The following is an 18,280-nucleotide window of genomic DNA, read 5'->3' on the forward strand; positions in this document are numbered from 1 at the left end:
TCCCCTCTCTGCACCTCACTTTTGTCATCTACAGAGTGAAGATGTTGGGCCAGATGGGTGATCCCCTTTGTTTTCAATATTTTGAAAGACTTCTATCATCAAGTGCATTGCACTGAAGGGATGTTAAATCTTACAGCAGTTAGAAAAGTGGGTAGAGGCTTGTAGACAGACTGCCTGGGATAGAGTCCATGCTCCAGTACCTCCCAGCTGGGCCAGTTAATTTCTCGGTGTGCACAGGCTTAAAATGCAGTAATAGCATCCGCTACAAATGGTGGCCGTGTGGATTAAATGAGGTGACATGTGTAAATCACTTCAAGTGGTGCTTACCAGTTAGACAGTAAACATTCTTTATTCACTCATTTGTGTGTATTCCATTAATCATAGGTCTATAGAAATGGCAGTTAGGATTCCAGTCAGCCTAAAAATAGTGTCTCACAGAGTTCATTCAATTATGTCAAAACAAAGGGTATGTTTTACTGTGTGTAGCTCTATTTTATTAAAAACTATGTATTTCTTTAAACCAGAAGTTCTCAAACTTTTATTGTCTTAGGAACCTCTTACACTCTTAAAGATTATTATTGTGTATCTCAAAGAGCTTTTGCTTATGTAGGTTATGCCTTACTAGAAATCAGATTTTTGAAATGCAAGAATACACGAGCCCATATCCCATTAGCCGCTGGGACTAGATGAAGCCATTGCACATCTTTAGATTCTGGAAAATTTCACTGTATGATTGTAAGTGAAAGGAAAAGGCATCTCATGACAATCATTTTCCCCCCCTTTACCTTCTGAAAGGGTTTTGGGTACCCCACGTTGAGAATCGCTTTAGCCACTTATGGGGCACTGATGGGGGACCAGCGCTGCTGGGCTCAGATGCGACCCAGTTCTGAAGCTGACCCAGCTGTGACCTTAGATCCGTCCCCTCATGTCCCCAGAAGCAGTTTCCTCCTCTGCACATGGATAATGCCTGCACTTCAGGGAGCTTTGTAGCCAGAAATAAGACTTTGTTCCAACTCTAAGCTGTGTGCTAGCATAATTTTGGTCCCCTTACGAGATTATGAACTCTCAACCATCTCTGCCTTTGTGGCCCTCAGCACAGGGACGCTCCCAACCCTCCTGGTAGCTGGCTTTCTTGGCCACCAGATGGCAGTGTCCTTTGGGTTGGACCGTCAGGAGAAGTTTAAGACTGGGACTGTGGATTCGGGGAGGATGAACCTGAGGGTTTTTCCATTTTTTGGAGCCTGCCAGGAGACCTCGTTCAGGCTGGCTGGCCCATTGAGCACGCCCCAGGATTGAGGCGCCGGTGCCGCTTGGGACGAGTGGGCCTGGGAGGAGTTCTTCCCCACCCCCCGCCCCCCATCCGAGTTTCCAGCTGAGGCCCTTGGTTCTGTTCTTTGAGGCTCCAGAAGGGCCGGGAAGCTACCCCGCCTATCAGCCGCGCAGTTGGCCGCCCACAGAATGAGATCAGCCGGCAGGGTGCGGGCTTCTGTGGGGGTGGGAGTGGGGAGCCGATGTGTCCACGTACGACTCGGGGCCTCCTCCAGCGCCTGAGCCAGCCCTTGCCGCAGCCAAACCGCTCCCGGGTCCCCTAGATATTGGGCTGTGGGTCGTGCTGCCCCCCTGTAACTGGAATGTTCTCCGCCTGCCTCCGCACCACCACCCTATCTCCATGTAGAAATCCCTTTCCCTCCCTTACATACCACAGCTTCCATGAAACCTCTCCACAACTGGAAGTAATTTATTTCTTCTGGCCCTCACAGCATTGATCCCATCAGGTTCAGGGTTGGGACAAAGCTCTTTGTCCACGTGTCTTTCCTGTCCTCCAGCATCAGGCTAAGCACAGAACAGGCACCGAGCGAATATTTGCTGGCTGTGTAATAGGTACCGTTGGGAGGGTGTTTATTGTGCGTTGTGCCCTTAGTTAATGTCATTCCATCCTGTCAGGTCCCCACGAGACAGTGGACGAGGACAGACCCTGGTGCATGGTAGGTGCATGCATCCTCAGAGGAGGAGATTGCCTGGTCTAATCCTTTCAGCAGGCTTATATTTTTGTCAAAGGTCCCTGGTGGTGAGTACAGCAGCCTAGAGTGGCCTCTGGGGTGGTCCCAGTAACTGTCATTGTCATTGTTTCTGGGACTGATGGGGTAAAGCTCCCAGCCACTTTGCCTCTGTCAACCATCCATCCTGTGGCCAAAGCCTTGGTTTGTCCAGTGCTGACCGAGCCCACAGCTACAGAGAAGCCATCTACCCCTCAAGGGGCTGGAGGTAGAGCCTGGGGCTGGACGTGAGTGAGACTGTGTCCGCCATGGTGGTGTGGGCCCCAGAGGGAGCCCCTCCACGTGCTGAGTGAGCTTAAGCTAGTCACCTTCTGTCCTGACCTCCTGTTAAATACAAGATTTTTATTTTTGACTGTTGTTTTTTTTTTTTAACAGCTTTATTGAGGTATGATTCCTTCCATTCAATAAATTGCACTCATTTTAAGGTATGATGATTTTTTTTAAAGATTTTATTTATTTATTTGACAAAGAGAGACACAGCGAGAGAGGGAACACAAGCGGGGGGAGTGGGAGAGGGAGAGGCAGGCTTCCCGCGGAGCAGGGAGCCCGATGCGGGGCTCGATCCCAGGACCCCGGGATCATGACCTGAGCCGGAGGCAGACACTTAGCGACTGAGCCACCCAGGCACCCCAAGGTATGATTTTTTTAAGACACAAACAAACACATACTCATGAAATGATCACCCCAATCAAGATAGTGACTAGATCACCTCAGAAAATTTCCTCAGGTCCCTTGGTAATCCTTTCTACCCCTCCCTCCACCCCAAGCCACTACCATTCTGCTGTCACAATTAGTTTAAATGTTCTAGACTTCTATATAAGTGCAATCATACAGTATGTACTCATTTTTTGCCTGTTTTTTTCCCATTCAACATGATTATTTTGAAGTTCATCTGTTATTAATGGGTATCAACATTCGCGTCTCTTTATCACTGAATAGTAAGTATTCCGTTGTATGGCTTTACCACAAGCCATGAGTGGTTATTCATTCACCTATTGATGGACATTTGAGTTGTTTCCTGTGTTTTATACTGCTCTCTGGTACTGGCAAGGTCCCCCAAGGGCTCCGCAGTGCACAAGGGAGAGTCTCAATGGGTGGACTCTTCCAACCCAACCCACCCAGACCCAAACCAAGGCAGCTCAGCTGATGGTTCTATCAACTTGGCTTTCTCCTTCAGCCCAGGCCTACATCCTCTGGACTTCAGCAGCTCTGGGTTCAAATTCTTCCTTCACCACCTAATAACCATGGTAACTTGGGAAAGCTATTGATTCTTTTGTGCAACTCAGTTTCCTCACCTGTAAAATGGGGGTCATAATAGTACCTACCCCATGTGGCTATTGTGAGCCTTAAGATCATCACATGCCAAATGCTTGCTGACGGCATTCCACAAATGAAGCTTTTTGTTTGAACAAGAAGTTTCACCATTATACAATTTGAAGTTTGAAAACTGAAATCTGAAAAACATCCGATCTCCCTCCTTTTGGCCGTGGCAGACTACAAAAAGTAAAAACGGAATCTCAGCATTGCACCGTGTGGGTGTGAGCGGTTGGTTCGGGTCACGGTCCTCTCTTGTGTTCTCCTTTAATTAGTGCCAGTCGCCTAAAAACCTCAAGTCTGCAATTTCTAGGGAGTGTCTGTCAGAGCTGATTTTAGATTTCCATGTCCTTAGGGGCTGTGGCTACTTAGTTTAAGTGGACAAGATGAGTTTCCTAATCTGCTACCTAAGATGGGGGAGGTCTACAAATCTCATGAAGGCCTTGAAATAAAATATCAAAGTCTCTGGAAATAAGGATCTATCTCCCCTTGGTCTGCTTATCAGAGGTTCCTAGCATCCTGATCCTTTTAGAATGGTAGATCCCCAGACAGCTAGAAGCCGGCTGTATCTTGGATAAGAAGGCAGGCTCTGCAAATGGGTTCAGTCCCAGCCTGGTTTTTCACCAGCTGTATGAACTTGGGAAAGCTGCTTAACTGCCCAGGATCTCAGTTTTCTCATCTATAAAATAGGAATAATAACAATACCTTTTTCTTAGAGTGAAGTGAGTAATGCACACACACAAAGGGTACTCAGTTTGGCTATCCTTACCATCACAGGATCCTAGGGAAGGAGAAGACCTAGGTGGTCATCCAACCCAATGTCCACATCCCCTAACTCTGATGGGTGGCCCCAGGGCCTGACCTGCACACCATCCGTAATAGGGAGCACCACTAGCAGCTTGTTCTGCCCTGGACAGTTCTGTGAGGGAAGGATCTGGTGTCGAACCCATCCTTACGTTCCTGGCAGTTTTCACGACTGGGGCTGGGTTAGTCCTGCCATGTGGGGCATCAGTCTAGCCCTTCCCTGTGGTGGCTCCTCAGAGGCAGAACATGCTTTTCCTTTCCTATGCCTATCACCCCTCCCTGGCCTACCTCACGAGGAGTATCCCAAATTCCCTCCTCAGCCTTTCCTCAGGGACAGAGCTGGAGTTAACGGACCATCTGGTCACTAGCCTCTTTGTTGATGCCTTCCTGATAGTGGGAGCTGAGAAAACATGGAAAAGGCCATGCAGTTCTGGACCCCCACCGATCCTATGCCAGCCCACATGGTTCCTGGCTCAGCATGGAAAGAGCTAGACAAGTCCCTCAAACAGAGGGAACCTGGGCAAGTTAACTCCATCTCTCTTCATCTGGGAGATGCGGCTCCAGGTGGCACCTAATCCACAGGTAATACACACAGAGTGCCCAGCAATGCATCTCAAAATTCACATTTTTGAGGACGTGTCCCTGAATCCTACCACTCCCCACTCTGTAGAAGGACCGGGCCTGCCCAGTCAGGCCACACCCACCAGCAGACCTGGCTTTGACTGTGCTCAGTCACTGCTCCTCCCAGGATCCAATTTGGAAATAGCCCTCACCAGGCAGTCGTTTGTGGGTATCTAACTCCTTTTTTGCTCTAAACAGAAGATGTGGTTTCCTCTATGTTCCTGGTAATTAGAGAGGCCAGAAAAGCCATTGAGATGGTAGGAAGGGCTGGAGGGAGAGGTGAAGCCTTCCGGTCAACAGCCGGTTATTAGAAGTTAGGTTTTTGGAGAGTCAAAGGTTATACAAAGATTTTCGGGGTGCCTGGGTGGCACAGTCAGTTGAGAGTGGGACTCTTGGTTTCAGCTCCGGTCTGATCTTGGGGTCGTGGGATCAAGCCCTGCATCAGGCTCCGCGCTCAGCACAGAGTCTCCTTGAATTTCTCTCTCCCTCTGCCCCTCCCCGCCGTGAACTTTCTCTAAAATAAATAAATCTTAAAAAAAGTTATACGAAGATTTTTCAGCTGTGCAGGGGGTCGGGGCACGCAGAGGGTCGGTGTCCTGACCCCCATGCTGTTCACGGTCAACTGTATATATAAAAAAACAAAAATGGTTTCCCCATCCATAAATTAGAGATCACTGCATTTATATCACAGGGCAGTTCTGAGAATTAAACAAGATAATCCAGGTAGATCATTTACTACAGCGGCTAGTGTGTAGTAGGCATTCAACGAGCATTAACCATCTTATTAGTATTTTTGTAGCCTGCTTCTTTCACTAAATGTGCACGGCCACGCCTTTATCTCTAATGTCTGTTATCTGGGGCTGCTTCTGCACAGCACTGGCCGAGTTGAAGAGTTGCAACAGACACCATAGGACCCACAAAGCCTAAAATGTTTACCGTCTTGCCCTCTATAGAAAAATTTGTTGATTCATGATCTAGATCAATGATTTCGAGCTGTGTTCTATGGAAATCTAAGGTTCCATACAGGTACCTCAGGAAAAAGAGAGTAGTAGATGGTGGGGCATCTTTCTACCAAGACTACTCCCCTTATTTATTAAAATTAACTAGTTGTTCTACCAAACACTTAAGGAAGAAATATACCAGTTCTCTACAATCTCTCTTAGAGGATGAAAACAGAAGGAATACTAATTCATACTATAAGGCCAGCAATACCCTAACACCAAGACCAGACAGACATTACAAGGGAAGAAATCTATGGACCAATATCTCTTATGAACACAGATGCAAAAATCCTCAACAAAATACTAGCAAATCAAAGCCAATGATGTCTAAAAAGAATTATAAATCATAACCAAGAGGGATCTATTCTAGGTATGCCAGCCTGGTTCAACATTTGAAAATCACTCAATGTAATCCAACATACCAATAAGCTAAAAAAGAAAAACCACATGATCATATCAGTAGATGCAGAAAAGCATTTGACAAGAGCCAACACCCATTCATGATAGAAACTGTCAGTAAATTAGAACAGAGGGGAACAGCCTCACTTGATAAATAATATCTACAAAAAACCTACAGCAAACATCCTACCTAATAGTGAGAAACTTAGAGCTTTCTCACTAAGATCAGGTCCAAAATTAGGATGTCCTCTCTCACCACTGCTTTTCAACATTGTACAGGAAGTTCTTGATAATGCTATAAGGCAAGAAAAGGAAAAAAAGTTGCACAGATTGGAAAGGAAGAAATAAAATTGTCTTTATTTACAGATGAATGATCATCCATGTAGAAAATCCGAAAGAGTTGCGGTTCAAAGAGCTTCCAGGTTGGTGCACACATCCATGGGATGGAAAGTGGTGCACCCCAACTCCACAGGGATAGAAGCACCTGTGCTTGGGACTCTCCCAGGCCTCTGCCTATGTATCTCTTCATCTGGCTATTCAAATGCAGCCTTTATCATATTCTTTAATAAACTGGTAAACATAAGTTTTTCCCTGAGTTCCCTGTTGTAGTAAATAACCACATCCAAAGGGGAGGGAGTAATGAGAACCTCCAATTTGTAGCCAAGTCAAACAGAAGTTGTAGGTCACCTGGGGGTCTACCACAGATCTACTGCTTGGGACTGGCATTTGAGTAGGGGGAGTCTTGTGGGACTGAGGCTTTCACCTCTGGGATCTGATACTATCTTCAGATAGATAATGTCAGAATTGAGTTACATTGTAGGACACTCAGCTGGTGTCAAAGAATTGCTTGCTGTGGGGGAAAAAAACAAAACCCAAAAAACACAACACCCCACACATCTGATGACCAGAAGTGTCCAAAGTGTTCTGTGTGAATGAGAGGAGAAAGACACAAGAAGGGAGCTATGGGTTTTCTAGTACAACCAGATATGGCAAAATGTTAAGATTTGTCAAACCTGCAGGAAGATATAAAGGTTTTTGTTTGTTTGTTTGTTTGTTTTTTTATTTTTTTTTAAAGATTTTACTTATTTATTTGACAGAGTGAGAGAGTAGGGGGAGCAGCAGAGGGAGAAGGAGAAGCAGGCTTCCCGCTGAGCAGGGAGCCCGATGTGGGGCTTGATCCCAGCACCCCAGGATCATGACCTGAGCTGAAGGCAGACGCTTAACCAACTGAGCCACCCAGGGGCTCCTGTTTTTTGTTTTTTTAAGCAGGCTCCATGGAGACCAACATAGGGCTTGAACTCACAACCCTGAGACCTGAGCTGATCAAGAGTCGGACACTTAACCAACTGAGCCACCCAGGGGCCCCAACACAAAAATATTAACTTTATTATCCTCTATATCTTTTTTTGTACATTGAAATATTCCATAAATTAAAAGAAAAAGCACTTGCTATATAAAAATGGAAAATATTGCCAACAGTTCAAAAGGCTATGCAATGAAAAATAAGTACCTGTTCATTTTAGATCTGTGATCCTCCTCCTCACAGAGACACTGCTTATTACCAATTTCATATTTATCTTTCAGGGTAGTCTGCAAAAATGTAAGCTTTTTCTTTTTTTTTTAATAGATTTTTTTTTAAGATTTTTAATTTATTTATTTGACAGAGAGAGAGACAGCGAGAGAGGGAACAAGCAGGGGGAGTGGGAGAGGGAGAAGCAGGCTCCCCGCTGAACAGGGAGCCCAATGCGGGGCTCGATCCCAGGACCCTGGGATCATGACCTGAGCCGAAGGCAGATGCTTAACAACTGAGCCACCCAGGCTGCCCCGCTTTTTCTTTTTTTTTAATTTAAATTCAAGTTAGTTAACATATAGTGTATTATTAATTTCAGGGGTATGCAAATGCAAGCTTTAATAACCAGAAGAGCTGCTCCACTCGGAAGCATACCTACACACATAAGTACATCCTAACACATCTGGATACACACACCTACATCCTTACACATCTGGATACACATACCTACATCCTAACATATTTAGATGTCTGATTCTACTCACCCATGTGCGGAGCAGGCCTGCACAATGAGGCCTTCTGTTTGGTCTTTAGGATCCTTTGTGATCCTTTATTTTGGACACTCACTATAAGCCACTCTTTGTTTTCTCTGTCAGTGGACCTGAACCCATATTGTGTGTCTTTCCCAATTGGTGATTATGTGGGCCTCTCTTTACTAACTAGGATCAGCTTCTCTGGAGAATGATGGCTTATCTCTTTGAAGTGTCCTCCTCAGGCTCCTTAGGATGAAGTTTTCATATGCCAAACAACCCATATTTTAAGTCAGACCATCCCAAACGTGTCCTTAGAATTTGGTGAAAATCAGTCCAGCCATTTTTTTTTTCTTTTTTAAAGATTTATTTATTTGACAGACAGAGAGAGCACAAGCGGGTGGAGCGACAGGCAGAGGGAGAGGGAGAAGCAGGCTCCCCGCTGAGCAGAGAGCCTGACGCGGGGCTCGATCCCAGGACCCTGGGATCCTGACCTGAGCCAAAGGCAGCCGCTTAACCGACTGAGCCACCCAGGCGCCCCTAGTCCGGCCATTTTCTTATGATATGGTACACAAGTAGATAAGAAGTCACAAGCTTTACTTTATTACATGAATAAATCTCCCACTGCTCCCCCACTCTGACCTTTAGGGGAAAAAAGAGAGAGAGGGAGAAAACTTACAAAACAAGAGCACACTTGACCTTTGTACCTTGCCTTTTTTTCTTACTTATTACTATATCTTGAGATGGTTTTGTGTTTCCTATCAGTCCACACAGTTTTGCCTCTGTATTTATAGTATAAATACTGGTTCAATTTCATTTGTGAATTTACAAATATACAAATATACTTGTATCTTTTCTTTCTAAAACAAAGTCTTAATTTCTGTTAAGCATAGGGTGACCAACTCATCTTTTTGCCTGGGATTTTTCTCAATCTTATCACTTAAAAGTCCTGTGTCCCGGAAACCCCTCTTCACTTTTTCCTAAAATGAACTCATTAGCCAAATATTGTCTATCCAAAATACGGATTTTCCTAGGACGTTTGCTAGTGTTGGGGGTTCCCTCACGCTTTTAGGTGGCCGTGTAGTATTCCGGGGTACGACTTTACCATAACTTTATTAAGCCCGCTTGCTACTAATGGACATTTTGTTTCTTTCTAGAGTTTTGCTGGAACAAACAAGTCTGCCATAAATGTCCTTGCTTATTTGTTCTATAAACTGGTAAATTCCGCATGATTGTTTGTTTTGAAAATAAGGCTTTCCTGCTAAAAACAAAACTCAAAAAGCCACAAGATTAAAGACTCTTTCATCTTGGGCTCTCTGTGAGTCTCTTTTTCTTCAGGTGACTGACTGCGCTAAGGATGAGTTTAAAATGGTTGGCAGCCAAGGTCTGGGAAAGAAGCCCAGGCACAGGAGAGGCTTCCTGGGGTGCACGAGGGAGAAAAACAGCCCAATGCTGTGCTTCCCAGTGCGGAGGGGGATGTTTAGCAAGGGCAGTGGGAGAGGAGTTGGCCAGACTTCGAGGGGTCCAGTGTTGGCCAGGAGTAGGGCTGAGAGACTGGAGCCATTCAGCTGTGTTCTAAAAAGAGCAGGGAGAGGAAGGGAAAACAAGCCCAGACACACACTGGGTGGCTGCCGGCTGGCCAGGCTTCTTGGTACAACAAGGCCAGTGCCAGGCGGCGAGGCCCAGCCAGCCATCCCCCGGGATCCCACCCCAGACTGGGCAGGGTTAGGTCAGTTCCGCAATTGCTTTTTGGGGCTATAAGGAATGGAGTTTTACGGAGTAGGGGATAATTCAGTACTTTTCCAGAAAGATGGGCTACCTGAGCCAGAAAGGTGATTTTCTAGTCATGGGGTGTGTGTGATACACGTATATCAATGCATCCTTTATCCTTCAAAGGGGCGGCAGCGTCACTTGCCAAAATGTTCTATGCAGGATGCTATTAGTGAAACACCAGATCCAAAAGTCAAAAAAGTTCTGGAAATGGCAAGTCAGTCAAAATCAAGCAAAAGTCGGGTGCCTGGGTGGCTCAGTTGGTTAAGCGACTGCCTTCGGCTCAGGTCATGATCCTGGAGTCCCTGGATCGAGTCCCGCATCGGGCTCCCTGCTCGGCAGGGAGCCTGCTTCTGCCTCTGACCCTCCCCCCTCTCATGTGCTCTCTCTCTCTCATTCTCTCTGTCTCAAATAAATAAATAAAATCTTTAAAAAAAAAAAAAAAAAAAAAATCAAGCAAAAGTCTTCACTGTGGGGATTCTCAGAGCCTTCACTCTGCTGACACTGTACTTCCTGACTCTTTAAAAGGGAGATGAAGTATACATTGTTTCCTAAGCGTTGTGTCCTTGGAATATCCCCTGCCCCCTCAGGGAACACATAGTAACATCTTTACTAAATGGTGTTTGCTAATTCTAGTCCATAGGAAAAGGCAGAAGCCAACAGGCCTACCTGTAAACCATCCAAAACTCTGGGACAGAGGGGGCTATGGAATCTGGCCAGTGAGAGCTATCGGGTTCTGCCATGTCCTACAAAAAAGTGTGATGGGCATTTTTAAAAATAATTGACTTTCATGAGCATGAGTGATTCCTCTGGAATTGAGTTAGGAGCAGCCCCACGCTGGTGAAAACAGTTGAGTGAATATGGCAGAAGAGCTTGGGCTTGCTTCAGCCTGCATCTCTGCCTCTCAGTTCTTCTGGTCCCAGAGATTCAGCATCATACTTCACCACAGTGATCTCTGGGGCTTCTGTGTGTCAGGCTCAGCGCACACAGCACCATGGGAGAGATGCCCCACTTCATTATCATCTCCATTGTGTGGCCTCTGTCTGTGACTCCTCCGTGACCTTTGCTGGTGCATTTTGTTAGGTTAAAAGGCAAAGCCATCTGGGAAGAACCATTGCCAAGGTCCTCAGCAACCTCTCTGCCCTGAGATCTATGTGGCAAGAGCCAGATTCGGTGTTGGAGGATGGAATGTCCTGTAATAGAGGCTGTGTTGGCCATTCTTTCCCATCCTTGAGTCACTGGATAAGGTTGGTACCTTGTATCTAGGGTCCTTTCTCCTGGAAAGAACTAGAAAATGAAATGCTAAAGAGTCAGAGAGAACTTGAGTCTTCGTTCGCTCTGCCACTAATTTGCTGATTGATACTAGAAAGCTTTTCCTTTCCCCGAGCCTTACGTTCTTCCTCTGTAAGATGAGGTGGTCAGACTATTTCAATCATTTTCTAACTTTCTGATCAGAGGAAGACTTCTGTCAAAGTCTTAAGAGTCATCCCATCTAAAACAGATAAAAGTGCTCTTTAACCAAAGTGTTTTTAAGGTAATATTACATCATTATATTATGGAAGTGTTTACTATAAAAGTCAGGATAGAGGTGCTTTTAGGGGCAAGTAGTTTGTTGTCATTGGGTCAAGGCATACAGAGGGCTGCAAATTTCTTGACCTGAGTGGGAGTTACAAGTAGTGTTTTCCTTAGAATCTTTCAGTAAACCTGAGCGCCTGGGTGGCTCAGTTGGTTAAGCGACTGCCTTCGGCTCAGGTCATGATCCTGGAGTCCCGGGATCGAGTCCCGTATCGGGCTCCCTGCTCGGCAGGGAGTCTGCTTCTCCCTCTGACCCTCTTCCCTCTCATGCTCTCTGTCTCTCATTCTGTCTCAAATAAATAAATAAAATCTTTAAAAAAAAAAAAAAAAGAATCTTTCAGTAAACTATAAAAATGTTACTAATATGTTATAATCACTGAGAACACAACTGTGTCAGTTAGGTTTAGCTGCAAAAGGCACAAACTCCAAAGTAAAAGTGGCTTAACAAGATAGAGGTTTATGTTTCCTTCATGTAAATCAAGTCTGAGGTGAGCTGTCCAAGGCACTCAGGTGAACAGGGATGAGCTCAGTGATCATCAAGGACCCAAGGCTCCTTCTCTCTTTTGTCCACCCCCATCTTCAACACTAAACTTCCAATCCAGAGCCCAAGGTGGCTGACTGACCTCCACCATCATGTCCACGTTAGATCCAGCAAGAAGAGGGATGAGAAGAAAGGCACCTTCTCACTTGAACCCCTGGAAGTAGCACTCACAACCTCTGCTTACATCCCATGATCAAACCTTAATTACAAAACCTTACCTAGCTGCAAGGGAGGCTGGGGAATGTAGTCTTTAATCTGAGTGGCCATGGACCCGCCCAACTGCAGTTTCCACAACAAAGGTAAAAATGAAAGAGTAGATTTAGGGGGACTACCAGCAGAATCTGCCACAATATATTAATGGATTATGGTTTCTGATGTGTTAAAATTAATGGGTGAGTAATGTGGGTGTCTTTGCTGTTTTTCAGTCATAGTTGTAAATATAGCTTGAGGTATGCAAAATGAGATGAATATTAATAGTTTATGGCACTGTAGAAGCACTCAGAACGCAGCTTAAAACCCCCTGAACTAGAAACTCCCTAAGCGCTTTTCCAGCGTTGACATTCTAGAGTTCTATGAAAGCCCTGCCCCCTTCCATGAGCTTATGAAGGGCTTTCTCTCTGGGGACTGGCAGGGGACTTCTCCTTACCTTCAGGACTGAGAATTGTGCTCATTGTTTCTTCTGAGTCATCACACCCTGGCCAAATATCTTGAAAAGCACCCTGTCATTCAGCTGCTTCCCCAGAGGAGGTGTAGTTTACTGAGGCACTGAAATTTCCTGTGAATTAGCTGTGAATTAGCTGTGAATTAGCTGCGAGTGGCTCAGACTTCCTCCAGATTTTCAGAGCTCTTTATAGTAGAAGGGCCTAGCTTTGGTTCAACTCTTTCATATTTTCAGAGGAAGAGGCACGGATCCAGAGAGGTTGAGAAGATTATCTGAGGTCACCAGCAACTTATAGCAGGGCGGGGCCGTGTACTGACTTGTCCAGATGCTTTCCATCACCACTAATTACAATAGCTTTAATTTAATGTACATGTCCCATGTGCCAGGCTGTGGGCTAAGCACATCACATGCAAGATCTCATTTAATCCTCATGAAAACCCTGAGAGATAGGTTCAATTTCTTTTTTCTTTTTTGGTCATTTTATAGACCAGGAAACTGCAACCTCGATTTGCCCAAGGCCTCACTGTTCCTTGGTGTTGGATCAGAGTTTGGACTTAGACAGTGCACCTGCAGAGCCTGCTCTTTGACCTCTATGCTAAGAACGACTGCCTTCCACTAATGGTCTTGGAGTGAGGAGGACAGACTACTACGGAGCAGAAGCACCTCATCACCCCTCGGGTATCACATCCGTTCAGACCCCCTTTGCCCCCAGTCTGTGCTCCGTCAGCAGCAGCTTGATGTCTAATTCAAGATGTCTCAGCACAGGGAATAGCGTGCCCTGAGGTGTGGATACCAAACTTTCCAGCAGAGCAAGAGCCCGTCCCTCAAATTTACCACGACCACCTGTCCTGTATGTCCTACGCTGTCTGTGTGAGCCATCCTCCAACACTGCAAAGGTGACCAAATGGAGCATCAGGATCTGCAAACATCCTGACCTTAGGTGTGGGGACACATCTCATGACCTCCCCCATCTCTGGACCGTCTCTGGACCTTGCCTGAACGCCTGCAGCAGGTCCCCCTCCGTGACAGGTTTCTGTGTTGTATACAGGGCCACCACAGCCCCAGGGCCTTTCTGCCTGTTATCACTCACTTTTCCCTGGGCAAAGGAGCTGAGGAATTGTCCGGCCTAATGGACAACAGGAAGCTGTCAGGACTTAGAGCACCATGGAGTTGCTGTGGAGACCTGAGCTGTTTAGCTCACCCCAGCTCTTCAGGTTTCTCCTTGTCCTCCAGCACAGGAAGCTTCTAATCCACTCCAGAGGCCAAGGAAGGATGATGGGATGAGGTAATGGGCCTGAGAGACTTTATCTTCGAGAAGGTTCTGGAAGGGCCCAGGGGCCGAAGGTATTGTTTTTGTCCTTAGGCGGACCACCTTTCTGAGAGGAATGTTGGTGGGGGTTGGGCATGCTGGGCAGCCCGTTCAGAGGACAGGGGGGTTGGGACAGTGAAAGGCCATCAGCATCACTGACCTGTCTCTGTCAAGAGCATCACCCTGGAAAATCGCAGAGCTTCACATGGCCCAGTCTGTGCAGAGTCCCAGTGGAAGAAAACAAAGTCCCACAGTCACAAGTCATTTTTAGAAGCTCTATAATCTTTACTTCTCTATCTCTAAGAGCATTAAAAAGGATTTAATTAATAATCCATACAAAATCCATTTCTGTTCTGTCAGATTCCTTCATCTCTTCATTCCTATTGCCTAACTGCCAGGAAACTGCAAAACCCCACACGTGGGACCTGTGGATTTTTGCCTCTTCCTTCCTTCCTATTAACTAAAAAAACCGCCTCTTTAGCACTTCTTATTTTGAACTAGCCATCGATTCACAAGAAGTTGAAAAGACAGTAGTACTCAGGGGTCCCATGTATCCTTTACCCAGTGTCCTGCAATGGTCACATCTTACATAATTCTTTCCTCTTAAATTTTAATAGCTCATCTAATCCTTGCAACAACTCCATGAGATCACTATTCTCATGACCATTTCACGTAAGAAGAAACTGAGTCCCAGAAAAATTACACTGTTCAAGATCCCTAGCAATTTGGTGCAGAATTAGGACTTAGAATCAGATTTCTTGACTCCAGAATTTGCCCATGCTTACATGAATTCTTTTTTTTAGAGAGAGGGAGAGCATGCACATCAGTGGAGGAGGAGGGAGAGGGAGAGAGAGAGGGTCTTACACAGGCGCCTCAGAGCCTGACATGGGGCTGGATCTCATGACCCTGAGATCATGACCTGAGCCGAAATCAAGAGCTGGACACTTAACTGACTGAGCCACCCAGGTGCCTCTATAATAATTTTTCCCCATCCCCTCCTTCCTGACCCTCTCCAGGAAAGAGGAAAAATTCTAGAGGCCCAGCCCCTGAAGGAATATAGTTCTTCACATGCCTCAAGAGAGTAAGGGCCAGAGTTTGCTAAAAGTTGGAGGAGCCTCCCCTACATAACTTGGCTGTGGAGTCATCAAAATTATGCTTGTGACTCAGACAGCAGCTCCAGACACTGCTTCAGCCCCTTTCCGAAGCTGGAACCAATTTTCTCCTCCCCTTAAGGCTGCTCCTTGCCTGGTATCTTTCTTCCTCTCTCCCAGCCTGCTTTGATGTTTCTCTATAGCCAGAGGGTGAGTCTCCTCTGCCACTAAGGTCATCTCCTTTCTCTTAAAGGTCTCACTGTGGCTCACCTTGTCTCACAGACAACGAGAAATGGCTCTGTGCCTGCTGAATAAACGTGAGACCTCCTCAGAGCCAGAAATCTGGTTTCTTCTCTTGAAAGCGACAGGAAACCCAACCCAAAAGAGCAAGAAGCAAAAAGGGATTGATTGGCTTCTGTTAGCAAGAAGTTGAGGAACAGGGCTGTATACCACGTAAGGATTGCTCTCGGCTGTGTGTCACAGAAACTCGATTCCCAAAGCCTGTATTGCACTTTGCAAAGCACTGGGCCATCTTGGGATGCTGCAGAGTAGAAGTCCACAGTGCTGCCACAGCTGCTTGGGTCAGCCAGCCCTGGTGGCCTGCACCCCCAGAAGAAAGGGGACAACGGACGAGTCTCCCTCCACAGGCTTGCCCAGAAGCCCCAGGCACTGACTTCTGCTACAAGTCGTTGGCCAGAAGCAGGTCACGTGGCCTCCCTGCACTACCACGGAGTCTAGGAAGTGGAGTATTTGGGGTTGGACATACAGCTCCCTGAGCAAAACTGAGGGTCTGTTGATTAGTCAGCGAAAGAGCAGACAAGTCACGGCGTCTGCCCCAGGCCGGTGTAGGGGCCCAGGCCAGCGTCCCAGGGCCAATCTCTATCTCTGTCTCTGTCTCTCTCCACTTTGTCCTCCTTCACGTGGGCTTCTTGCTCACGCAGGCCTCCGTGTGAGCTCAGGAAGGCTGCTGCTACTTTTGGATCTGACCTCCACTCCTAGTCCAGCCCAGGAGGAAAAGGCCAGATTCTGTGTTGCATTCCACCTCGTGTTCCTCCCTGAAACTGTTCCTGCGGCCGTGGAGAATGGGATGGCTTAGCCTAGTCTCATGCTCTTTTTTTAAAGCTGGACTAAGTGCAGGAGAAGGTATTACCCGAGAAGGAAATGAAGGCGTAGTTCCCAAAGAAGGGGAAATGGATGCCGGTGGCCCCAAATCAAACCCAACAAATCATAAACAAATATTCTCCTGCCAAACCTCAGCATCCTTATGTTCAGAGATTCTTAAATCATGAAGGTGTGGGAGAGCTTCCTAAACATTTGATTAAAATTTCATGTTTTAGGTCAGTGGTTCTCAAAGTGTGGTCAGGGTACCTGGGGGGTCCTTTGAAGGTCCAAACTATTTTCATAATACTACTAAGATGTTGTTTGCCTTTTTTATTCTCATTCTCTCACAAGTGTCCAGTGGAGTTTTCCAGAGGTTACATGACACGCAGCTCTGACACCTGATATCTTTGCACATTCTTGTGTTTTAAAAAAGATCTTAGCTTGGGACGCCTGGGTGGCTCAGTCGGTTAAGCGTCTGCCTTCAGCTCAGGTCATGATCCCAGGGTCCTGGGATCGAGTCCCGCATCGGGCTCCCTGCTCCGCGGGGAGCCTGCTTCTCCCTCTGCCTCTGCCTCTCTCTCTCTCTCTATCTCTCATGAATAAATAAATAAAATCTTAAAAAAAAAAAAGATCTTAGCTTTAATTTCTAATGCAGTAAATATTGATCTTTATAGCCCACTAAATGAAAGTTCTTTAAGGGCCACAATAATTTTTAAGAAAATAAAGGGGTCCTGAGACCAAAGGTTTGAGAACCATTGTGAAGGGTAGCAGAACACACCACCCCACATCACTGTGGCCTATTTTGAAGTAGCATATTTCTGCTACCCTTTAATGTTTTAGATATTAAGTTTACTTGAAAATCTCAAATAAGACACTCTTAAATCTTAAGTAATGTCACATAACAAGTTGTTGTTGTTGTTTTTTAAGATTTTATTTATTTATTTGACAAAGAGAAAGAGAGCATAAGCAGGCAGAGGGAGAAGGAGAAGCAGGCTCCTTACTGAGCAGGAAACCCGCCCTGGGGCTCAATCCCAGGACCCTGGGATCATGACCTGAGCCGAAAGCAAAACTCCAACCAACTGAGCCACCCAGGCATCCCTACATAACAAGTTTTACCACATTCTAGGCCCTCATCGGTTAACTTTTCCCATCAGTCAGGTTTAACTGCAAATGACAGAAAACCAAAAGTAGCAATGTCTTATGTAAAAATTTGTCTTGCTCTCATATAAACAAAATGTGGAAGAAAGTGATCAAGGGCTAGGACTGTGGCTCCATGATCACAACCACCTAGATTTACTCTATTTTGTTGCTCTGCCACACTCAGCTTGGGGGTTAAACCTCATGTTCCAAATAGCTGCTTAAACTCCACCCACCCCAATTACATTCTGTCAGCAAGACGTTTCCAGAAATTGCAAATGGTACCACTGCTTATACTCTTTTGGCCAGAACATAGTCATGCGGCCTACCCACAAAGGAGTCTGAAAAATTCAGTTTTTCAAATTCAGTTCGTCATATACCCAGTTAAAATCAGAGTTTTTATTCCCAAGAAAGAAAAGTATATAAAATATCAGGGGTCAGCTATGAAGTTAACTTGTTTGTGCAGACTGTGGAATAAAATTTCTCCTCTATTCCCTGTTTAATTGCAAAATATCCTCTGTTTCAAAGAGAGCTGTTTAAAAATGGTGACCATTTTCAAGTATATCTATTATCTCTTCAAGTTGGTATTTTTCTCAATATCAGAACAATAAATTATTGTTCAGTGAATTGGCTGCTGAAGCTGATTCAAGTCTGCAATTGTCATCCAAAACCCAGCTTCAGTTTCAAGTTTTTGTGATCATCAATGCCTATTCTTCTCTTTGGCTGTTTTTTTTTTTTTTTTTTTTTTTAAGATTTTATTTATTTATTTGAGAGAGAGAGAATGAGAGACAGCATGAGAGGGAGGAGGGTCAGAGGGAGAAGCAGACTCCCCGCCGAGCAGGGAGCCCGATGCGGGACT

The 18,280-nt window shown here is 45.7% G+C and overlaps 1 protein-coding gene across 2 annotated transcripts in view; it reads left to right on the forward strand.

The window, feature by feature from the left end:
* The window catches only part of ATOX1 (antioxidant 1 copper chaperone), a 30,587-nt gene extending 12,510 nt beyond the window's left edge, over positions 1-18,077 (forward strand). The window contains exon 4 of one of the 2 annotated variants that reach the window (XM_064596631.1): positions 13,270-18,077. The gene's annotated coding sequence lies outside the window, so the exon portion shown is untranslated. Of the gene's footprint in view, positions 1-6,562; positions 6,787-13,269 lie in introns of those variants that run through there. The other variant, XM_064596630.1, reaches the window with a different exon arrangement.
* The last annotated feature ends 203 nt before the right edge of the window (positions 18,078-18,280 follow it).

This window comes from Mirounga angustirostris, unplaced genomic scaffold (genome assembly GCF_029215605.1).
Source record: "Mirounga angustirostris isolate CCGP_5_RB_7025 unplaced genomic scaffold, mMirAng1.0.hap1 SCAF_7, whole genome shotgun sequence".
In the NCBI taxonomy this organism is placed as follows: Eukaryota; Metazoa; Chordata; class Mammalia; order Carnivora; family Phocidae; genus Mirounga; species Mirounga angustirostris.